Source organism: Liolophura sinensis, chromosome 9 (genome assembly GCF_032854445.1).
Source record: "Liolophura sinensis isolate JHLJ2023 chromosome 9, CUHK_Ljap_v2, whole genome shotgun sequence".
Classification (NCBI taxonomy): Eukaryota; Metazoa; Mollusca; class Polyplacophora; order Chitonida; family Chitonidae; genus Liolophura; species Liolophura sinensis.
The window spans coordinates 17,864,191-17,883,486 of NC_088303.1; the positions used below are offsets into that span (position 1 = coordinate 17,864,191).

General features: G+C 38.0%; 1 protein-coding gene across 3 annotated transcripts in view; it reads right to left on the minus strand.

The window, feature by feature from the left end:
* Positions 1-19,296, minus strand: part of LOC135474827 (zinc finger homeobox protein 4-like) — a 110,128-nt gene that overhangs the window by 53,878 nt on the left and 36,954 nt on the right. The window contains exon 1 of one of the 3 annotated variants that reach the window (XM_064754437.1): positions 11,459-11,556. The exons of 1 other annotated variant lie outside the window; for it this stretch is intronic. The gene's annotated coding sequence lies outside the window, so the exon portion shown is untranslated. Of the gene's footprint in view, positions 1-10,369; positions 10,407-11,458; positions 11,557-19,296 lie in introns of those variants that run through there. One more of the 3 variants, XM_064754436.1, reaches the window with a different exon arrangement.

Below are 19,296 nucleotides of genomic sequence, written 5' to 3' on the forward strand. Positions count from 1 at the left end.
ACCCCCTAAATCTGTCTTACAAACTGCTATGCCAAAGTCAAAATCTTAAATGTGGAGTTATACTGTATTAATTATTTACCAAGGTATTTAAAACATACCATTAAAACATACAAGAATTAAGCTGGGTATGTTTACTTCTAGCACACTTATAATAACTATGCACACCTGAGCCTGCTGATTATAATATTTTTCTCAATAACACCTGTTACACTCTCTCCAATATCCTCATTTGCACATGTAACTTTCACCTAGTAGTTAACAAAATGCTCTGCTATTTTAAGGACACCATACTTAGTCAGTAGATAAGGTCAGAATTTTTCCTTAAGTTCTATGGGGACTTTTGATGTATACCTGTGGTGAAAGGTGTGACTTCTAAGCAGACAAATAAGACAAGTGCTCCTGGTAAGAATTAAAGGATGTACAGCTTAAAGACAAGCAGACCAAAGGGGATACAGGGTGGTAAAACATGATAGGCTTTTTACAACAGGAAAACTAGGACCTGGCCGACATACAGCAAACAAATAGCAGGGCGAACACACATATATACACACAAACCTGTCGTTTATTTAAATACACAAAGGCACAATAACTCACAGGTAAGGTGGCGGATGAACATCATCTTGAAAGTAAACAGCACCACACCCTCAAAAATTTTAAAACCAAGGCCAATTGTCTGCGTCTTATGTTGTTTGCATTGTCAGAGAAAACAAGAGATCACGGTTTTATAATGCTCGTTTTGTCGTTTGTTTAATCGCTTATGGTTCTATCTGCCGCTCCTTGGTAAGGCCTCGGCTAACTCTGATAATGCATTATCAAGCCTCCAGAAAACTTACCTGTTTCTTCAGCCGCTGACACAAATGACACAAATCTCTGCTGAACAGCAGTTTCTATATCTATAACTCCAACAGTGTCTGGGATGCTAACCAAACAAAGACCAACTGTTAATTAAATCTTCATTAAACCTCTATTTTTACTCATCTTCAGAGAAGCCCATTAATTAAATAACTGGAGAGCCAACATAACTAATAGCCCTGATGAATCTGTGTGAGTCCATATATATATTTTTTTGTGTGTATACTGTAACAAAAACCACATAAGATATGTATTTTTTAAATTTAAGTGCAAAAATAAAACCTGTGCCTTTTATCTTGAGAGAAAAAGCATGAGGCCCCATCAGTCGGTGACATGTGTATTAGTAAAAACAAGAGACGTGATATATCATTCTTTAGACTGTCGTCCCTGATGAAAAGTTAACACACCTGGGCCTATGTCACATCCAGTTAAGTGAGTTAAGACATTAGCACCAGCTTTTAATTAACGCTGTTTTACCTCATCCCATGACTGTTCATCAATGACATGGTTTAGTTAACAGATTAACTGATGTCAAAGGGCGCGTGTGGTGAGGCTCAACTGGGGGGGGGGGGAGTCTACCTAGTCACATTTTCTTTTTTGAACCTTTGAAATTACATTCCTCAAAAGGAATTAATACTGTGTCCATAACTTTACCAAAAATATGACAGTCAAAACATTACCTCAGCTTTTGATTGCCCTAACAGCAAAATAGGGATAAAACACAGGAATGGCTGAAAACTTCATGTACATGTACATTGTCATTAATATAGTAAATACAAAAACAGGGTGAGATTCCATTCTTTGACCAAAACTGCCAAATGCTAATACATAATGGAAGACTGCTGGAATCTTTGGGTGGGGTGATCTCCCCTTACTGGCTGTGCAGTGACAGTGCCAGAGAGAGAGGAGGCAATAAGGAATGGCCTTGTGCCCAAAACCTGATCATCATGGGTGCAGATTTATCTGTCTCTAGTCAGATCATGACAGAGTTTGCCATATCATTTTGATCAGATCCTGATTTTAATAATCAGGGTGTCTGGGCCACAGACAGATGATAGCTAACTTCTTGCTACTACACCCAAAGATTCTTAGCCTCCCCCTCTCTCTTCTTTCAGCCAAGCCAGTCGTGTCCTCTAACACCCCCACCACCCCCAAGGCCTCTCTTCTCACACGCCTTTGCACCATCGCCCTTTATCTACCCTCTTGTTTCAACGAACACCCGTGCCGCGGCCCACTAAACCCCCTCACCAATCTGCTCGTACCTTCAGTGACCTTTTCCCCCTCTGCACAAATCCAAGACATATTTCTAGCTGGCCATGAATACATATCAATGGTGGACTCTGCACAATTTCCTTACGCACAGACGATATTGATTAATAAATCCAGAAAAATCTCTTCTTTGGCTGGCCGCTATCTTGAGCCAGCCGAGAGAGGGTGAAGTTATAAGGCCGAGGGTAGGCCGTGTCTAACAAAGAGCCTGCGGCACCAGGTCAAGAGCCAGTTATTATTATATGTCCACATAACCCTTTCTCTCGATCACTCCGGCTCTTCCCTTCACAACACCAGCACTGTGTGTCCATGCAGGGTGTCTTAGTGAAGACACGCTCCACGCCTGCATGACTACCATCCGCAGCCAAAGTACACTTGCCTGGGGACAGCACTGTAAACCACCCCTGACCCCATTTGCTCTTTTTCAGAAGAAAAAAAAATTTGATGCAATTTACAACTTGAAATTTTGAAATACCTACATATTCAACGCAACAATGTTTGATTCAAAGTTTGTTTTTCTTTTTTTTTTTATTTTGATGCGCAGAGAGTAATCTGAGTGATTGCACTTAGGTGATATATATTTTTGCACATTTGTTTACACAAATGACATCCTGTAAGGAACTAAACTTTGCTTTGTTTATTTGATGCCGCCAAAATATTACACAAATGTCCTGAAGTGTATAAATACTCATACAAATACAATGCACTTTGAATGCCATTTCGACGGTTCTTATGTCAATAATTTCAGATGGTCCAAAAAGAGATCTACGCATAACATCAAAACCATTGATTTATTGTCAACCTCTACTTAACAAAGGCCTTAAAAACGGCAATGCTTCATCCATATACATACATGTAATCATTTCATATACGCCTGCTGATTAATAACTCTACAGCCCAAGCTGGTCACATTTTTACCTGTACCCTCATCAATACCTGTCATTACTGTTCTACACACCTGTATGCAATCATTACCAAAAAAAAAAAAACTATCCTGCAAATGCTTGCCGTCCTCAAGGTAACAGATGACGATAGTTATTATGTTGGTATAGCCAGCCCCTGCAGAGACACCAGCTAATTCAACATCAAGGAAATGATTAACTTTTGCTTTAAGCCACATGTGCAACTATAATAAAAGCTTGGAAGTTTCTCCACGTGCCTTAGTCTCATGTTAGATTCACCATCTGATGTATAGTAACATGACCAAATGATCACTTCTTTCACCATAAAAAAATGTCTAAATATCATGAAAACAACAAAGGACTATTCCAATCCAAAGTCAGAACAAGTGATAAGCTGACTTCTTAAGGCACTATCATATCCAAGACTGGGTCTTACAAATTTAAAACTTCTTTTTTTTCAAACTTAAATTATCTCTTAGGTGAAACATGTGCTATACTTACCAAGAATATATGTAGTTTCTAGCTGGCAACTGCAAAACGGTCTTTACCAGATGTTCAAATATGGAAATTTTTCTTAACATTAACACATCTAGACAAAAAATCTCCTATATAAGCAGCATGAACATTTGAGAATAAAAGTTCTGGTCTGGGCCAGTGCAGAATCTGACCCTGGTCACCTCCTGTCTAAAACCGAATCTTGAACAGCATCATATCCCATTAAAACTATAATAGGAAACAAATCTTTCAACAATAGAGTTGGTGATAAATGACCCTGTATTCTGTCACATGAGGGTAACAGGAAAGGGGAGGGGGTGGAGGGAGGGGGGCTGGGTGGCAAGGGGGGTCTGTAGGAAGGCAGTCTCAGACCCTAGGGTCAAGCTGACATTGATGGATGACTGAGTTATATACATCACCAATACAGCAACAATGCAAGTCATCTGTTCTCATTCAATTGTTCAGCTTCTTAAGGCTGAAGCTGAACTCCTTCCAAATTACTTTCTTACCCACCTCTTGAAATAAAGGAATATGGCAGTGAAGTCAAAAAGCTGCAATGACAAAATCAAATCAAATCAAATTCAGCTACTCTACAAATATCACCAAATGAATCTTTTTTCTTGACACTGACTGAAATCTTACTCTTAAAACAAACAAACCCAATACACCATGCAGACTTCATTTTCTATGAAAATGTCACACTTGTAAAAGCATACTCTCTTTATTTGTAGAGCTTCTTCCACTCTCTATTTTGCAAAGTAGGGTTTTTCTCTTGAAAATATGCTCAAATACAGTTGCATTATTTACTGTAAATCTGCAACCTTTTCAACCACTGAAGCACTTTTTTCAGTGGAAGTTATGCATACAATTATTAAGAGGCAGATGCTAAAAACGATTTGTGTGTGCCATTAAAGATGCAAGCTTCCTAAAACTATGTGAATTACTTCTCTACACCTCATAGTTCTCTAAGAATGTTTTAAAATATTGGTCACAGAGCCGGTTGAAAAGGTTAAGGAATTAGGGTAAAACAGTTTATTTCAACAACCTGCAAAAATTCCAGAACTCAGCCATCAAAATTGTTTTCAAATTAAACATTTTGAAATATTGGAGTAAGTTACACTAAAAATTAACCTTCTTTGATACTTGGAATAAGTGTGAGTTTTAATTCGTTTTCAACATTATTTCATTAGTTTTAAGCTAGTACATCCTTAAAATATGGGGGATTTATATTTGTAACTGCTGTAATGATTAAATGTTACAGCACTGTTGAACAACGCTTAACAAGGAATTTCATCTAGTTGTAACCTTTATATCATTTCCATATGGCCCCTGTTGGATTTGCCAGCAGCTTGAATTTAATTACATGTGAATGTACAATTGCCTGGAACATTCAGTGAGACTTCTGTTTCGGTATTAAACAAACAGCACAGTGTGTTCTAGCTGAAGAAGAATCCTTACACAACACGCAAGTGACGAAGTAATTAAAACATCAAACAGATCTTATCACCCCTGGCTCTCAGGTAAGAGATAACACACTGAACCAGCTGATACATGAACAGCCTCTCTCTCTCTCTCAATTAATGATACAGGTAGATGAACTAATGAGAAGACCACCCAAACTTAATCCACATTTAAAACAGGATGATTTGGGTGAAAAAAGTGTTGATTAACATAATTTTAACATTTTTGAGGCTCAAAAACTCCATGTCAGGAATGTAGCAATAACGAGCTCAGGACGTGCTAAACATACAGGTAATTACACTTATAACTTAGCACCTTCTAAGGAATTCATACCTAAACTATAATGTATGCGACGATCAAGTGAATATTTGGTAAATATTTAACTTCAGCGAAATCTCTGATGACAGATGTGACATTACCTTATCAATAATTGTGAAACAGTATGTAACACATCACATGTGTAAAACCATGAACTGCTGTATCTCACAAACCAATAACACATACCTGCTAAATCCGATCACAAGGACTCAACAACGTGAAAAGGTCAAAGCTGCAATCTGAATCTGTCACATCAGATGTCACACATGGCATCCCATGTAGACGCTCACGTGTAAAAGGTGCACATTAAAATAACAAGAAGCGTTGTTTGCTAGTGGAAAGTCAATCATACAGCCGAAAACAAAAAGATTTTCCGGAAGAAAGAAAAAAAAAACCCACTAAATAAAAAGAAAAGAAATGCTATGATGCAAGAAGTGTTTAAAATACCTGTTATATATGAGTGAATGCGGGTTGCTCATCTAGGTGTACCTGTGAGTCAGGTGAAGTAACAGAAGAACAAGCACGCGGCGCAGTGTTCACCTCTCTTGACAGCCTGTGACAGTCACCTGTAACCGTGTGCAGGCTGCGCTAAACTACACCTCCTGCACTGTCACTCAGGGTGAAGTGAAAAAAAAAAAAAAAAAAAAAAAGACAACAAAAAACGATCCAACCGTTAAGTTGGCTAAATCCAATACTAAAGTTGTAGTTTTCTTGGCGGTTTGTTTGTTGTCAACAGCTAGATCGCTATCGTCAAGTTTGTGGTGTAAACGGCTGATGTTTGACAGATGTACACGGTCCCGTGTGGCCGCCAGGAACCTGTGTGATGGTTCCTCGTTTGTGTACAGGTAACACAGGACCATGCTATCTTCTGATGATAGCCCTGTATCTCACACAAAACAAGCATCTCACTACCCCCTAAGTTACCCCACAGTTTTAGCTAAAAAACTTGGAAAAAAAAATCTTACGTAATAATGAGATATTTGTGGGTGTAATAATGCTGGAAGCTATGATCATCTGCCCTTCATCAAGCTCCACTCTCCACATGTTTCTCTGCTGCACTCTCCTTCAAGCACTGCCCCCCCCCCCCCCTTATCCCATCCCCAACCATCACCTTCCTTACAATGCACTGCGCACCTTACCTGTAGCGATCACCTGTAATTTACCTTGATGTGCCAGCCACTCTAAGTGTCCCTGTTACATTTCTCCCCATCCCTTTCTTTTCTCACACATCTCCAACTTACATGAATCCTTAAGCTGATTATTTAATGTACCACATGGACATTGTGTGGCAAGACAAACTTCTTCTTACAACCTTCGCATTTTGCCCTATTGCTACTGTTCCAGTTGACCACTTATCCATACACAAACACTTAAAATAGCTGTGATAAGATTCACACCTTTGTTTTTTAGCCTAGGTGATATAATGTTACACAATAAAACCCCCAATAAATCCTTCTCCCTGATACATTTGTACCATTTGCCACTGTACCACTTCTAATCACCAGGAATGATGGCTTTTCACTAACACCTGACGTTAAACCCCAATCACTCACTCACTCACTAACACCTGTAATCTAAGCCCTGTCCTTTCTGTGAACTTTAGCAAAAGTTCTATCATGTTATGCCTAGAGAACATGCACTTACAAGTCCGAACTTTTAATTTCGGACTTGTACAAAATTTAATTAAAATTGATCAGCGCCGATGTTACCTGCCCTGTAATATTATGAAAGGAAAGGTGAATTAATGAGTTCAGTAACACTTATTACAGGTATCTGGGGATTTTTATATAATTAGATGTTTGGGAAAATGAGATCTAAGTGAAACTTGTTAGACATTAACTTGGTGGATGTAACAAAGCCTCTTAATTAACTTTATCCGAGACTTTGTTACCTTTTATAGATCTTATCTTAATTAACACAACAAAAATAATGAAGTAGTTAATTAAAAGAAGTCTTTAAGATCATTAAGAATTATAGCATTAGGCCCGCAAATACACTGCCTGGTAAATTCTTTATTAAAATCAGGAAATTATTTTTTTAATTTAATTAATTTTGTTTTTGGCTCAGCTAATGCAAGATGTTGGGGATGCAATTCACATAAAATTAACATTGTGTTGCACTTTCTGAACAATGTAAAAGCTAACAAACTACAGGTGATGAATTCTTGTGGTTTGTTTTCACACCGGCAAATCACCCAGTTACTGACCACACAGGTAAACCAAATCCATGCACAAAATTTTCTGGGTAACCATAGCTTCTTAAACATGATTTGTTTATGTTTTAAACAGGTAAAAAAAATTGCAACAGGTGAGTAAATAAATCGTTTAGCTATGACACAGAATTACGGACAGATTTCAGATTAATTTATAGCAAAATTTTGCTGAACCACATGCATGGAAATGCATCAATGTCTGGGTAACTGGAAAATGCGAAATGTGCAAAAGGTTACTTAATGACAACATAGACAGAAGCACTCCTGAACCTTGACACAGGTGATTGGTGATATGATGTTAAGGGTACTATTTCTGTCACACCTTATATATCAATAACTTTGACTTGACTATAATATTGAGAACACCAACTTGCCTATGATATTGACAACTTTGACTTCCCTAGAATACAAGCCAAAGGTCAACAATAAAAGAGAACTTGACATTCCACTCGGACTTGTGATAAAGGATAATGGTAACAGTAACAGAGGCAATGTTTTGTCATGGCAACACTCTGCGCACATGTACCTGTTGAGATACCCCTTCCTCTGGGCTAATCCCTACAATTACACAGGGTTACAGCCACAGCCATTAAAATGGGCGTCCTGCGGAGCCCAGGCACGCTGATCTGAACCTCCTACCATTAGACGATATTAAATATACACACTTCACTGCACTTCTTGACATTTCTGCACACATTAAACTTTTCTACATGCACACCACCAAAACAAGTGATGTAAGACAGTATTGTTGCACATTCATCAACTACATGTGATTTATAACTCTTAAAACTTTTTTTAAAAAGTGATTGAATAGAGATGGCATTTCTAAACTTCAGAGCCTGAATTTCAATGCAAACTAAAAACTCCAGGTACATGTATATTCAAAAGACTCACCCGTCCTAATGAAATAAATGTCAGGTAAGTCTTGTTCTCAGGTAACTGATCACACGTCTAACATCATTCATCTCTGTACCTACTCTAAACTGAATGACTTCAGGGAGAAAAAGTACTCGCAAACAGAGAGAAAATAACTAGACCTGTTTTGTTAAATGATTTAATTGTGAATGTCAGAAGCAAGCTTCTAATTACTTTTCTACCTGGAAAATACCGCCCAAGGGTGGTCAGGTAGTGAACACTTCGAAGAGCCTGTGGCCAGTCATTAACTGGACATCTTCCTGGCTACGCGCTGACTAGCCAAATTAACAGTGGACATTAGCTGGACAGGTCATTCTCACCTGGTCAGGTAGAAATGAATGGGATGGGCTAAACTGACCGAGACCAAAAGTTACTCAACAGGTTTTTTTCTTTAATTTATGCCCATCTTATTGTCTACACCATGAGTAAAAGGTCATTGGTATGGTGATAAACATCAGTTCCAGCTGCAGTAAACTTCCTAATCATCTCTAGTTGGAGGTATAACTACCATACACTTCCAAATCACCTTTAATAGAAGTTACAGCTACAGTAAATTTATAATTATCTCTACTTCATAACATCACCTACACTTAGAGCTGCAGCTACTGTACACTTCAACAACATCCTTACCATGAGTTACAGTGACAGTAAACTTCCAAACCATTCCTACTTGGAGCCACAGCTACCATAAACTTCCAAATTCTTCCTACTTGGAGTCACAGCTACCATAAACTTCCAAATCCTTCCTACTCACCTGTACTTGGAGTTAGTTAAATTGTAAGTATCCAAGTAAGTATCTTCTCACCTGAATGGTCCACTCAAATACAGGCTACTTTACTTACGCTTTACATACGTCTTTTCTCAGCGAAGTCAAGACAAAAAAAAAACTTCTGCCTAACTTCTTCGCATCTTTCAGTGAAGTCAACAACTGAGGGTTCTTTTTACAGGCATTTATCAATACTGGTGGATTTGCTTAATGGGTGTTTGGTTTTACTGTACGTATTTACCCATCAACAGCTACCTTTCTGTACTGCACATCTAAATACACACTAAATGACATCCACTTACAACTATGGGGGTACAGAACACTCAGTATAAGTATTCACACATCAGGCAGTATGTTTTCAGCCTTGATTTGTCTCATTCTGATTCCCTTCTTAATAAGAGTACATAATGGTGTCTCTGCAGAAGTTTACTACTGCTCGCAAACAAAAGTGTACTGTAACACAAATGATCTCATACTTCCTGAATTTATTTACCTGCCAGATGTTTATCAGATATAAACTGAGGTTCATATTCAGTAGAGGACGCCAGGCACATCACCCAGGGGAAACCAGTCAAGTAAATGTGCCTGATGACAAGCTTGATGACACAAAGCTGCAGCTAAACTACACGTAGCAATAGCTAGTTCAAACATACAGCCTGAGTCGTCTATAGCAGCAACACCTTAGACAACTAGGCCAGATCTAACTATCTATTTCTCCAAGCAATTGTACTAGATATTGCACTGGTTTCATTGCAATGCACATGCTAACAGCTAACAACCAAGGAACAAAAATGCATATAAAATCCAGGTGATGGAGATGACAAAAGCAGATTAAGCTGGAACATGAATTCAGATATGTTTATACCGGTCTCAGGTAAATTCTTCATACATACTGCCTAGTCACTGAGGAGATATGACTACTTGAACTTGATGGAAAACCCTATCAATTTTATGTGGATGAGAACAGAAGTGAAGAGTAAACACCTGGGTCTTGACTGGCATCAGCTAGAAATGTCTGTTACAAGGCTGTACATTGCCAGGTGTCATCAGCACAGGTAAATATGTGACAACACCGGATACCACAGGTGGAGTACATGGTACTAGTGTCTAACAATAACTGACCAGTATGTATGTTAAGATGACTTGGAATGACCGTAAAATTTCCGATTTCTGTCTCACCTGTCAATGGTTACTTCAGGTAGTCAGAATGTTTCCGCAATTCAGGACGATGTGTCGGCAGGCAGAAAACAATAGACAGGGTAAACAGTTCACAAAAGCACCTGTACATCCCACCTGGCTGATTTAAGTCTAATCTCCTACTTTGGATTGTAAATACTGACCTAGTTAAAATGTTTCACAAACACTAGCTTGATTTTTCTTATCACCTGTCCAGGTATTTCCACACAGCCCAATTACACCCCTCTGTACAGTCATGATCTGTTGTCGCACCTTAACGACTTTTACCAGGCTGAAGCCAAGGTTAGTCCAGGACATGTTATCAACATGTCAACGGTAGTGTTACTTATTTGCACCTGACTAAGTCATGAGGAAATAAAACAATCAGCAAAATAACTACAGTGTAATGATATCCTATGATTACAGGTATTATTTATGTCCTGCTCTAACACTTTACTTCTCAGGTAAAAGAAGTGTCAGTGGAAGTGAGAACGGGGAGAAGGGTTGGGGAGTGAGCAAGGACAGCAAGCCCACTGCATACCTGTGTAACTAGTGCACCATTATTAGTTTGAACAGATATGAATGTATTAGTTTTCTAACAATATACAAAGTGGGTCAGTTAAACTCACAACACTTCACTTAAACTTCTAACCAATACACAAGCTGCATAATTTCACACAACTTCTCAATTTGTGGAAGCATGCATATAATACATGAACGAATTCATCATTCACCCTCATAACTGACAAACCATAATGCTATATCTCCCCCTATAAATTTATTGAATTTACACATTTCCATACACTTTATTACTCCCAAAATAACTGGACCTTACTGCTCCGAAATTTAAACATATCTCTATGTAATTAATAACTAACACCCATTTTTTTCCTCCACTTACACAGCCCCACTGATAGCACACCAACATTTAAATCTACCTGATTACTTAACAGTGCTACACCAGCTAAACTGCTACATATGTATTCACCACAAGTGCTACACAGCCGGTCAGCTTATCCTACATATCACCTTTACCTGGTGTACTTTGTTAATTATATCATCCACACAGAGACAAACTGAGAGAAGACGTACCTGAGCCATGATGACTACTACTGCTAGAGGAAGCGAGCTAAGCTAGGCCCCCAACCCATGTTAAAACTCCAAGGGTATGCAAATAGCCTGGCCATTAATTACCCTCAGGTGGAAGTCTCCGATGGTGAGATAAAGGGGCCATAATCTGCCACAGGACAGACAATCTACTCTCTCTGATCACAGCCAGTTCTACAAACAATCCCTGATAATTGCAAGGCCACCAGGGAGACAAGGGGCCCCAAACCATGCGGGGTTCTACCAGGGGGTTTCATGTGCTGTCTTGATACTGTCACACATCGGATGACACACATTAGTTCATTTATCTATGTATTTTTTGCCTTATTACACAGGCTAATTTTTCTCATAGGCTGCTGCATGAAGTTTTTCAGATTAGATCCTGCATACTGTGTGTAAACTTTCACTAAAACTTTAAATATGCATTCTCCTCAATTCAAAGAAATAAAACACTAGAATGTTTTATTTGACTACATTTTCCCTATCCTGATCAACTCTTTTGGACACTTTCACAGACCAATGCAAAACATATCACTGATACTGTTTTATGATAAATAATTCCATTTCTCTTGCAAAACAAAGCTGTTAACTATGAGGTGAATTTCTCCTATTGTTACAAACTGTCAATCAGGGTCAATAACTTTAATCATAAGTTTTATGTTCCACAGATCAAGTCATGCAGAAAGCAAATGACCCATTAAGCCTTTGAGAGGCCAAGTCATCTGTTTGTAGAGAGACCTGAAATTCAAACTTCTGGCTGATATGCTTGCTACTAAATTAACACCCTATTTAGCTGATGTTTCTGTGAACTATATATGTCAGAGGGTTCAAAACTGATGGGAGCGGTCAAGACTTTAATTCTGCAGATTAAAGAAAGCCAGCTCTGGAACACCCAAACTGACCAGTGGTCAGATAAGAGGTGTTAACAACTTGCAATCCTCTGACCACTGTCACAACAGTAATCAGATTTCTCCATTGTTCAGAACGTTTGAGCCTAATGCGAGTTTATCTGTGCGGGTAACTGTCCCATCCACTCCAATCTTACTGCCATTTATTCATATGCAAATGAGGGCCTAAGCCAGCGGAATTAGCCTCTTTGTGCACGTGATTGTTATCACTGCGAGGAGGCTGGGAGGAGAAAGTGGCCAAGCTTTCGCATTCTTAGCACCAAAGACAAACAGAGGTCAAATGTATTCAGTTTGCTGGTGGCACATAGACCACTTACTGCCAGGAAACGGCTTTGTGTTTGTTTATCATGCAAGTTTTCGCTCCATGGCACTTGTTACAAAGGGTGATTAATGGGTCAATGTAATTTAGTGTCCATCAAAGAGAGGGCTGATTAGAAATATCACGTGCTCTCACAACGCTTCCATATTGTCAGCATGACTTGCCGAATTGTAACTAGTTTCAAAACTCTCTAACCTCTTTTAATTAGTTAACAAACTCAAAATTCTTATACACGATGCATGAATACCGGACAGAATTTTACTTCAATCTTTAATCCTTAATTATCCTCAAAGAAATTGTTAAACAACAGTGCTGGTTGGAATTAATATGTCGCCTGCTGTATGTCATATTAAGCGGACTTCTCATATCTAGCTGTAGTCAGGTCCACAGGTGAAGAGAGTAAACTAGGCAGAGCCTGGAAGAAACTTGATGATGTAAAGCTGAAGTTAATATTGGGGAGTTCGAACTTCTACTCTTCTAGTCTGTTACATATTGGACCTACTCTCTTCTAAAATGTTAGAAATTTATTTCCTCTTCATAGGTCAATTAATTTACTTATTCGTCCATGACAGAATCAGTGATTTTTTTTTTAATGCAGAAATGGGTTCTATCTTCCTCAAATACAGAATTTGTATCCGTGACTTGGTCAAAACATAAGAAAGTTTCTACCCTTCTACTGGCAAAGTTGGAAAGTATGAGCTACAAACATACATGCATGTTACCTTGAGTACATGTGTCTTTAATTAACACACACACACAAAGAACTACATCGAGAACCTACTTATAATTATTACAATTACCTAATCCTTAGTTTAGCCAGACAGTGCTGATAATCCAAACTGAACAGTCACGAGGTTACCAAGTTAGCCAAAAGCAAAACAAGACAAAACATTGGGCAACTTAGGTAGTAATTTGCTAAAGTGGGTGACTGACTCAAATCGTTAGTCTCGAGAACAATGAATTTACCTGGCCAGGTGGGAATAAGCTGTGCAACTAATCACCTCCAGCAGCAATTAACCAGTTTTTGAGAATAGTCCTGATTGTGGAATACTCTATTTATTTTGATTTATACTAATCTCTTAGAAATACAGCCATTGTTCAATAAGCAGTCTAGCTCTACATACCCAGGACCTATTGTCAAAAATCTCACAACAAAGACACAACAGGTAAATGTGAGTATATATATATATATATATATATATATATATATATATACACTGCAATTAATCAACTTTGAGCTGTATGCCGTAAAGGCAGTGAAAAGCCCAGATGTATTTTTACCTGTACCACGTTTTTCTCCTTTTTTACACATGTATAAACGTTATAGGTTATCAGATAAAACAGATCTTTGGGGCACCAATCAGGTTTGCAATCGAGATGAAATGATGCTTTGACTTTTCCTCCAATTAAAAAAAGAAGTTACTTTAACTGCTCAATATGCTTAGGACAGTAAAGAATGAATCTACCATTTAAGTGATACATGGCAGTGATAACATTATGGCATGCTTTTGGATAGAACCATTATTAAAACATCAGAAAAGTAAATTACTAAATTTAATTAGACGTTGTTCAGTTCTATCTTTCAAAAACAGTTTATGATCCTGAGTTTTACCCAGGCTCTGACCAGTTTCCTCCCATCTTTAACGTTTGCTGTGACGTTACGCTATTGTCTGCACAGATGATTATTTTGCAAGAATCCACACTTATGAGTTTGTAGTTTGAGTGGTGATGACTGACAACCTGTATCACCTCAGTGCCCCTTTGATTGGTGTACCGCAGAGTGGGATTTGAACCCACAACCACAAGACTTTAAAACATTCCAATATCCCACTGAGCTATCCCGGAATACCATACAAACTCCTTTCAGACGACTTTAAACATTTGTTGTAATGTTAATCCTCTGTCTAAGATAAGAATGTTATATATGAAGGGTCGATTTGTTTCTGATCACTGTGAAATTTATTTTCTGACAGTTTTGTTCTTTGCCTTCATTTCAAATACACCAACTGTTGCTAGCGTGAGAAAAGGCAGAGGGGGAAACCCACGACCATCCGCAGATTGCTATCAGATTACATGTCACCGTCCAAAAGTGTATGCTCAAGTAGTAACCTACGTAGAGTACAATGGACTGAGGTCCCATTTGCTAAAAGCCCTCGCGCTGCTGCACTAAAACTTCATGTAACACAGTCACAAAAGATCAACTATTATTTTCAAGTATGCAAATATTGCGACTCAGCCAGCATGAAAAAGCATCCATTGACGCTAATTGCAATGTAATGTCTTTTTATTATTTGTTTTAAATGACACCGCAAGGTTCTTGAAACAGAATCAATAGTTGTCATGTTACTACAAACATGTTTAAGGAGGAGAAACAACTCGCAACAGTTGATTTTTGAAAAGGATAATCTCCACTACATAATGCTGTCTGCCGTCCTATATGTGAGATATCCTTGAGTATGGCATTAAATACCATTCAAATAAATAAATAAATATCACAGTTTATTTTTACTTAAAAGGTAGATTCCGCAGGAGACTTCAAGGAGATATTCAAGTCATTAGGACATGGTCAGACATTTTACCCTTGCCCCTGCATATCAAAAACCAACTTTTAATGGAGAAGTAATGGAATAGAATCGACGGGTAAGAAAGTCTTAAAAATTTCTTTTGTTTACCCAACCAAAAAAAAAATCATTTGATCCGTACCTGAGTAAGAGGTAAGAAAGGTGTCTTGCGTGTGTTGTTCAAAATGTTGTTGTCACACAAAGATGCAAGCAGGCACACAGATGAAAGAGAGCCGTAAGGAAGAGGCTAAATATTGAGTATATAATAACCCCATATAGATAAACAAAAAACATTCTTCAGGTCTGCAATATGCCAAGTCAAGCCAGTCTAGGGTGTTAAGAGGTGCAGGCTTGTGAAAGATGAATGCCCGTGTCCCCGATGATACGGGTCACTTACAGAGTCTGTTAATCCCTAGATGTTTAGGGGAATGTCTCAGCGCGCAGACGCTGCTCTATATGGAATTCAATCTCGCACCAATATATCAGAAATCATATTGCCTGGGATAAACGCAAGAGGCCAGCTGTCTTACCTGGCCAAACTGTCTCTCTTGTTTTATTCTTTGCCAATGATTAGATTGTCACCTCACAGGCAGGTACAAAAAAATTCCAGCTATCGCTTGAGTTTATGAAAGGATCATGTGTGGGCCAAGGTCCCCTCTGAGAGGTGCCAGAGTGTGGGTGTGGGGGGGGGGGGGGGGAGTGAGTCTCAGTCCTATGACTTTAATCCTAGTCTAAATCCTTAATCAGATCTGCACTCTGCCACATTCACACATTGTGGGTAAATCTACACCTTTGCAGCTTGTGAGACATCCCATAGAAACAAAGGCAACAAAATAATGTGTTGGAATAAATACTGAAAACTTCATGGTTTATCACATAATTCTAATGATGAATTCAACTGTTAAAGATTCATGTCTCTTTACATGAGTGGACCTATAATTAAAATTAATGTTGGCATATCTCTACTAAACCAAACTACACAAGATCATATTTTAATAATTTCAACATGTAAAATATTAAATTTAAAAAATACTAAAACTCTAATAAACACAATATATATTTAATCAGATTAGTTCACCAAAATCATAAAATTAGAAGCAATCAGAAATTGAACATAAATCAATATGAGAGATACTTAGCTAATCTAACTGTATAAAACAAATCTTCAGAATAAATAAAAAAAAAAAAATACTATACAAAATGAATTTAAGTTACACCTTGCAGAATAATTGCATTAACACTTTCTAATGGTTATGATTAGAACTACCCCAAACTGACATAATGCTCATAGCTGGCTCAACACAAAAATGTGCGGGCAGCCACAAAACATATGAACCTGATAATTCATATTAACAGTCAAAAAAAAAACAAAACGTGTTTAAACATCCATTTAGCATAAAACAGTGTGGTGCAGTAAACAAAGGAATATGAAGTACTTACCTGAGATTTTGTGGATTGGCGCAAACCTATCAGCTGCTCGAGTTTGAAGTGTCTAGGTAGGCAATGGCCTGCCAAACCCATAATGAGCTGAATTTAAAACAAGCACTTACATTGCCTCACTGCAACTTCACCACAGCCAGGGCTAAATGCCAAATTAAAAAGGACAGCAGACTATTTTTCCCCTGCATTAATCGGGGCGGGGGGGGGGGGGGGGTCACGGGAAACAAGAGTGAGCTGTGATGAAGCATGTGAACTTTTGACTTTTACAGTTTGGATACAGCAGCCAGTCCTTGGGACCAACTCTCAGTGTTTGTCATGAGAAAACCAGGCCTTCGGGCTGATGACACTTAAGTAATTAGCAGTGAAATCCATAACTTTCTAAGACAATATTCTGTCAATAATTTCAACTTTCTTACCATCTAACTATTCGGACAGGCTCACAATATAAGGGTGCTCAAAATGACCTGATCAAGAGAAATAAAAAGCACTCATTGATTACTTAAAATAGCGAGTAACAGACTTTTCCACACAGGTACTGAAATTTAAGCTTGAAATGTAAGGTAAATTTCAACATGACACCTGTACTTTTCAGGTCAAGGTTAATTCCTTCAGCTACAAAAAATGATTTTCTTCTAAAGTAACAGAAGTCATCCTTTTTGTGCTGAAATATTGATGAACGAATGTACATGTAGTGCGAGAACTATCTCACTTTTGATAATGTCTCCAGGCTGAACTCTGTTATACAACCAATGCAGCCGCTCTCACACTATTTAACACCGCGACAGATTAACTCCGGACTGTTATTATTGGGCAAAATATCAACGCGACAATTGAACAAGAGGAAATTACATATCAACAAAACAATTGGATTTCATCTCAATAAACAGTCATTGTTCTGTTAATAGACCAATGATTTCTCGTAGCAGTGCGCTTAGCGTAAAAGCCAGGCGATTCTCAGCGAAAAATGTAATGTCATATTGCGTTAACTGCCATTTAAGTTCCTGCCAGGCTTAACCTAGTCCGGAAACGTAATTAACATCTAGAAAATTCAGTCGACTAGCCAGGAAACTTTCCCATTGTTCTGATGTGTAGTAGTAATACAGACATACATACATAAACGTACAGCCCCCCCTGATGAACTTCCACTCCAGTTAATATAGTTTTTTTCATTATCATTCCAAACATTCATTGATAAATATTTAATTTCATTAGGGGAAGTGGAGGGTGTATCTTGAGAAAGCGTAGTGCAGACAACTTCACTCTCGCACCGTGACTCCTACACATAAATCACAACTTCTTGTCTGCAGGAGTTCTGAAGACACCAACACAAAACAGGATGTCATCATTGATAACTAGGTGTGGTCATTTAAGACGGTTATGCAGAAAATGGAATGTCTTTACACCATTTTTTACTAACTCCCTAGACTAATTACTCTTTGTTTTAATATTACAGTGTAGCTTTAGCATTTAATATTAGCAAGTTAAGAATAAATATACACTTTTTGAAACAGTATTATAATACATTCATGATCTTTTGTTCTTTCTATGATAATACTAGACTCAGTATTAAATAGTTATACAAAATAGAAATAGTAGAGAGCATAAACCAGAACAGCCACGACCGTGGGACACTTGGCAAATAGTTGAATGTATACCGGTAAAATGTGGCCTCCTGGCAATTTACCTCCATCAGGGTTTTTATTCCAACTGTTCATGCTTAAATAGTAGCAACACAATATAATATGTAAAATTGTTAACACAAACATATCTTAGCTGTTAACTGTTGTCGTAATATACACAAATTGTACCCAAATTTTTCACACAAACCTTTGTCTAATATCATGTTATCTCATACTGAATACTGAAGGTCTTATTAGAGCTAGAATGGTCACATACAAAAAACTGAGAACACCAAAGATCACTCGCACGACAAATTTTTAAATATGAGATTGAAGACTGCAAAAATGTACATGCAGTTAGGTTTCATTTATGAAGAGCAGGTCAAAATACTGAGAGAACATTCCACTTACCCAGTTTATAACAGAGACTGTAACCAATCCACAAGTTTTGTTCTTGGCCCATTTTTCCGAATTTATCATTTTAAATTTAAAAGTTGAAAAGCAATGTCCATCATCGTCATGATATGTTACAGTTTTATCCACTGATAAACCAGGATCTTCCTGTGTTAATGCTTCACATGGGCAGAAGTTTGAGCGAATTTGCCCAGCCTTCGTACTCAGTACAGCAGATCCGCTGATCATTTTACATACTGTAGCAGTCTATGGGCGCTATTAATTCTACCCGGAATTTAACCAATTCCTTAATTGGCCACTTTCCCTGTTAACCTAATTGTTAATTAACTAGCGTTTTGATTGTGGTTGTAAATATCAAGTGAAAACGTTTAACCTATATAAATACACAAGTTCCATAGTCCAGCCATTTAACACAAGTGTTAAACATGAGAGCAGCAACATAGGGGCAAAGTCAGCCATTGTCACATACCACTCGTCTACAGTAATTGTATGTAAGCATTTCCACATTGTGCTTTGAGAAGTAATTATCAGCCACTTGTACTCCATTTCATGTGATTAAATG